Source organism: Argiope bruennichi, chromosome 5 (genome assembly GCF_947563725.1).
Source record: "Argiope bruennichi chromosome 5, qqArgBrue1.1, whole genome shotgun sequence".
Taxonomy (NCBI): Eukaryota; Metazoa; Arthropoda; class Arachnida; order Araneae; family Araneidae; genus Argiope; species Argiope bruennichi.
Genome location: NC_079155.1, coordinates 89,030,425 through 89,036,749, shown reverse-complemented (window position 1 = coordinate 89,036,749; position 6,325 = coordinate 89,030,425). Strand labels below are relative to the sequence as shown.

General features: G+C 32.0%; 1 long non-coding RNA gene across 1 annotated transcript; it reads right to left on the bottom strand.

The window, feature by feature from the left end:
• Positions 1–695: 695 nt before the first annotated feature.
• Positions 696–5,585, bottom strand: LOC129969298 (uncharacterized). The gene is made up of 3 exons (XR_008784488.1): positions 5,389–5,585; positions 3,899–4,118; positions 696–2,553 (listed from the first exon to the last, which is right to left on the bottom strand). It is a non-coding gene; the product is annotated as an uncharacterized LOC129969298 (long non-coding RNA).
• Between the last annotated feature and the right edge of the window lie 740 nt (positions 5,586–6,325).

Sequence of the window (6,325 nt, the reverse complement as noted above, 5' to 3'; positions counted from 1 at the left end):
TTAATGTTAGTATAATTATTCCTAGTCTTATTTCTAACTGCCCTTGTTCTATAGCGACCACCCCTCAAACCAGCCGGCTGGCATTTCCCCTAGAACTGGGATAAGGGCTCCTCTCATCTACGCCCCCCCCCCCAATTCACCTAACCTACAAGTGCGCACCTTTCATAAAGAAGCTTAGCATCATGCTTTTAAAGTTGGAACGCGAAGCCAAGATTATATCCTAAGTCATTCTAAATTCCTGCAGTGTAGGTATTTATGGAGATTAATTGAAAATTGCTAATTGCAATATTTTTTAGAAACGAATTAAATTAACTGGAATATTAAGTCCATCGGAAATTCTAATAAGCCAGAAAACATCTAAATAACGTTTGATACTGAATACTCAGTTGGCGCAGTTTCACCAAGTCTTACCCTCAACGTTTGGTGTTGGCAATTGTGTGCAAGTTTGTGATTTATTTCGACAGTTAAAGAAACAGTTCGCTAATATATCATTTTGGTACATTTATTTACAAAATTCTGATTGCTTTTCAAGGAATATATTCCAGTTTTACTGTTAAGGAAATTGGATATTTCAGAGTTGTGGAGTGCGCAAGAATAAAATTGATGTTGCATGAAGCTCAGAATTAGGCTCGCAGAAATTGAGACAAATCTGATAGTCATAACAAATATTTATTCTTGTAAAATAGCCAGCTGGTCCAAAAATTATACTAACAATCACTGATGTCTAGATATTTTAATAGGGATGGGATGTAGTGATATTGTATAGGGATGGAAATTGTTTCCGATACCTAATAAAAAATCAAGATGCTTGCTAACAAAAGGCACGTTTTTACATATTGATTAAAAACTGATAATGAATCAAAATTGGTCGTTGATATATTCGAAAGAGTAAATGTGAAGATCCATTGGAGAAAGACAAAAATTAAAGTCCTCCATGTCGAGAGCAATACCACTGGGGTACTGGATTCGATCCTCTGATTCAGGTCTAAATTATGATCTGTGGATGAGTGAATGAAATGCGTGAATGAAGTCAGGCCCTTAAAAACGATTGTGATGTGTGTGTAGTCAAGTCGTACTCTTGGCCCTAGTTGGCTCTACGATAAAAACAAGAGGCGCTCCCCTCAGGCTTTAATCGGCTGTCTCCGAACAGCGGGCTTGTCCGTGGCAAGTGTCATAAGAAACACAAAAATTCAGTAGTTATGTTCATAACAATTCAGAGAAAAACCCGATTATGTAACCTCAGTCTATTAACGTCCCGTTATACAGCAACACTAAGGCTCTTTTGGGACGGACCTCGTAATTTGGAACCTCGATCAGATGAAGAGGACGACACCTGAACAAACACCCTCTCTAAACTTCCACACCACACTAGTGGAAGGACGTTTGGCCACGATGGATTTAACGTGCACCAGACCCGTTTACACGACGGTTCTTCTGTGGAATCGAGTTTCGAACTTGAAACCCTTCGGTTCCCAAGCAAAGGCCTTACCACCAAACTACTGCAGTTCTATTATGTAATATGGATGACTAACAATAGAACCAGCAATAAAGCAAACCAATAGATACTTCACAAAAAGGTAGATGTAACATTAAATTGAGCGATTACTTAGAATACTAAAATTTACAATATTATGAAGTCTTCAACTTGAGAAAAACATCACTACATAGGAACTCGGCAAGAATAAGACCAATCCACAAAATGATGTATCAATGGAGAATTCAGTATATTTCAACTGATAGCGAGAGAATTGAGAGGTAAACGATTTGATACCAACAAGATGACTATTAGTATATCTTTAAAACTCAAATTTACATTAGTGGCCTGAAGTATGTTTATAAAAACGAAAGATTCCACTATCAAAAACGGCATGAAAGTCCTAATGTGTGAAGTCCTATTGAGTCCAATAAGGAGCATTTGGTTAATCTATTTAGCAAATAGTGAATACATTCCTTCAAATATCGGCTATTTTTACAAAAGTTGACTCAGTAGTTATACTTTGAAACAATCAGTACAAATTTGTGTATGTGTCTTAACTCGGAAGAAGCAAAGCGAAAGACGATAGTTACACTTTAGCTCATAATTATGTTTCGTAAAATCTATTTCCTAATATTAAGTCTAGTTTTCAATTTAATGATCAAATGTCAGATTACGTATATTTAACCTCGGGTATTTTAGATATACATGTATTTTGTTATAAAGTTTGTATTTCTTAATGCAAAATCAAAAGGTTGGTGAACTATACTTAAAACACATTCAAGATATATTTAAATATTAAAAACTTAAAATCATTAATATCACCCAGATGAGAAAGGTATGGTTCAGCTCACAGCAAACTTGCTGAGTCGCCCTTTCATCCATAGAACTTGGAGTTCCGTACTAGCATACAGCAAAATAACCATAAAGCCAATATCCATCAATGCTTTAAGAAGCTCTTGAAGCAGGAATAGGCATTTCTCTGGTACTAATATGCAGTTAGATTAGTATATATGGGATAGGGTCCACTTTTATGTATCTTCCTTTGCAGTAATAATGAATTTTTCTTCAAAGATATCCTGAAATGAAAATACCATCAATTTAAGATCAACTCGCTTTATTAATGGATAAAAATACTAAGTATACGGAAATTCGATAAATTTAATTTTTCACTGAATTTTAATTTATTGAACAGTGAAAATAAGTATGGGACTTTCGAAGAATACCGAAATAGGCTGAATGTAGCTCGTGAGAACAAGGATACAATTTAATAAGGAATAACTAGTATAATTAAAATTTATTCTTGGTGATAGTTAAAGACTATCGCTTAGTATTTAGAAAATCGAGTGTATTAAACAGACTAGATCATAAACTAGTGAAATTGTAATCACAAAGTCATAAATAGGGATACATTTTATATTCGTCAACAAACGTTAAGTTTATATTTGGAGCATTTTATTGAACTTTTAAAATAAAGAGCAAATTGTTATACTTTTACTTTTCTTAATAAAAGCTAAATATAGTAATAATTTGAACATTGAAAATTTCCATCTCTACGAGATGGCGATTGAAGATAAAGTCGTAATCCAGAAGCCAACGATTTTACTGTAACATCAGTAGATGGATTTGGCATTCAGTAATCGAATAAAATTGATTTCTTTAAGATCCTAATCCTGTTCTTAAGCACCTCGAGTTATTTTGAAATTCAATTTTAATACGAGCTAATTAATGACGTTATTTTGTATAAAAAATAATTTCTAGTAAAATAGGTTTTTGTGAACTAATCAATATAAAACAATTTTGAAATTAGTCTTGACTAGTATATAAATTTCAAGTTAAGAAAATCGCGAAGAAATTCCATTTTGTAATTTTAATCGCAATTATCTAGACATATTAGGCTTTTTTCAAATCATTTTTACAAACAGAAGTGATGGGTCCTATACTTCAAATATCCCAATTTTAGATAACTTGCCATTACGATTTACGCTGCATTAACGAGAAACCGAAGTGAACTAAAATATATGGATATCCAAATTTCTATAAATCCATTGCTGCACAAGAATGATACTATTTCATTTTCTAGATACTACCATTCTATCTTTATAAAAATTTACATTCTGAATTCTATCTATAATTTTGAATTTGCAATTTAGAAATGTAACAGTCAAATTGTAGGTCAACTCCGAGTTTCCAATCTTGCTGCAAAAGATTTTTTTTAAAGAGAAGTATTTAATGCACAAAGTCTTTAAGCTTGCACTTTGCGCAAAAAGATTCAAGACTCGTTATACCCAGGATGCAACATCATGTGATCAAGAATCGCAATGGCAAAGGAAAAAAAGTCAAGATATATTGCTAGATTCAGCGTTTCTTACACGAGTACATTTTAGAGAAACAATGCTTTAAAGATTTTATAACTTTACTTACTATTTAGTTCAACTAAAATATCTCCATTTTGATGCAATTGCGATGTTCCAGATATGGTCAAGGAGGGATTATAGTTGCTCCAAGTGGTATTGACTCATGCCTTCATTTGATATTTGAAGGTTATTATACGACATCGCACAGCAAGGTGAATTTGGCAGAATGGTAGTTTCCTACATTCAATGATCCGAATGCATTGGGGTAAAAAGCAATAGGAAATCACCTGTAAAAAAAAGGACAATTTTAACTGGACGAAATTTTTGCTTGATTAAAGCTAACTGTTTTATTATTTACGACAAGACTACTATTTTTACGAATTATATGATTAATATGTCTAAAGCTATATAAAGATTGAATATTTAGTTTTGAAAATATTGAATTTCGTGCATTAGAAAACAGGTTGACCAAGTACAAACTTTGATTTCTCAAATATTTTACAAGCTTCTACTTCATCGATTGAATAGCTAATATGGCCGCTTGTATCCCGATTTTGTTAGTCATTTGAATCGGGAATTTTCTCCAGAAATGTTGCGTAAATATAAACTTAAAAAGTCTTTATGGAGTTAAATTTATCATCGATTGTATATTATTTAGAAAATGGCAGAGCTATATATTCAATTTAGTGCGAATATCAAAACGGATTTGGAGACAAATGCATATTCACTTCCCGTGAACAAAAATACTGCGATTCGGTACACTTATATAGCCATAGGGACTTACAAGTTGTAGCTAGTTTGGAACAGCAGGGTATTTTATATTTAATTATGGTTGAAAGAATAACCATTAATATTATTTGTCATTTAAAAAATATATAGAATTCATAATATAAACAATTTAGATGCTCTTTACATTATAAAGGACATTTCGCTTTTATAGACATTTAAGGGCAAGCTAAAAATAACCTTGATAATTTGAAAATCTATGAAGAGGCTAAAATCTCATTTTCATTTTTAAATTTCAATTTTCTTAAACTTTCCACTTTTATTTAATACGTCACGAATACGACTTTTTAAGTTTTCCGGGAGCAAAAACAGAGCTTCATTAACTAACAAAATCTGCAGAAGCATGCAAGTTCGACTTTAAGACAAGATGATTCGTAAGGGACTATACGGAAAACAGATTGAAAATTATATCAAAAGAAATGGATTTGTAATTTTGTTGGAAAATTCGTTTTTCGAAGGCATAGGAAAATCTCTTGGAATAAATTTTATTTCTACTGAATATATTTTGATCATAGCTGCAATAAAGTATACAGTACCATCTTTAAAATACTGTTTCTGCGGCGATAACAGCAAACTACTGAAAAAATGTGGCTTTTAATGTAAACTCAGAATATTTGGATAATTTTCAATATTTGGCATGATTTTGGTTGACAACAAAAAACTGGTACTTCATATTTTATTTCCATTGTAGCCATTCAAGATTGAAAGCATTGTTACTGATAGAGTTGATAATTCCTTCCAATTTATGAATAAAATCACAGTAAAACATACCTGTGTAATGTAAATTCAAAGATGGCATTCCTTAATGATGTATACACAAAAAATAGACGATTCGAACATACAATCCATAGTTGAAGTGTTCACAGGAGTCTCGTTTATTACTTTCTAAGCAAACACAATTCTTCAAATTCAACAGATTATTAAAGCCTTTTTACTGCCTTCAGTAAATATCATTGCATTTTAAGATTACGTACTCTCATCTATAGCAAAAAGACCCAGCTTTCGCAAATGTTGTTTTTTATAGCTGAGGGATAGATGCAGATACTGCTCTATTTTATCTTCTACATTTTCCCCGAACGGCACGTTTTAATGGGAAGGAGTTTTAAACTTAATAATTTATTTTATATCATTCGATATTATTAAAAAGAATAAAAATATTTGAATAAAAAGTAAAAAACTCTATCGAGATTGTTTTAAAAATTCCTCCTTTTCAATCTGACTTAGTATTCTTCAAAAAATGATTGGTTCGATTTTTTTTTTCTTTTTTGTTTATTTATTATTTTAGAAAGATCAATTGTTATCAGAATCAAAAGTACCAGGAAATCAGGAAATGTTCTATTTCAGATTAAAGCAATTTACTCATTTTAAATGTGCTTTAGGAAAGATTTGATTTCTTTTAAACTGTAGGTATTTTGAGAAAATACACCAGGACTCTTGCAATTTTGACCCAACATGCATCCCCATTTGGACTTTGCAATTTGAAATTTGAGGAGTATTATTATATTGGATCACCATTTCGATCCTATATCCATCTGAACTTTTCGATGTGAAACTTAACCCTGGTTTGTAAGGGATCATAATTTTAACCCATTATAAGAGTATATCTGAGCGTTGAGTCGTGAAACTTGACCAGGGCTCCTGCATCGGATCGCAGTTTTGACCTGCTAAATGTTATGCATAAAATTTCCATACCTTAGTAACTTACTGC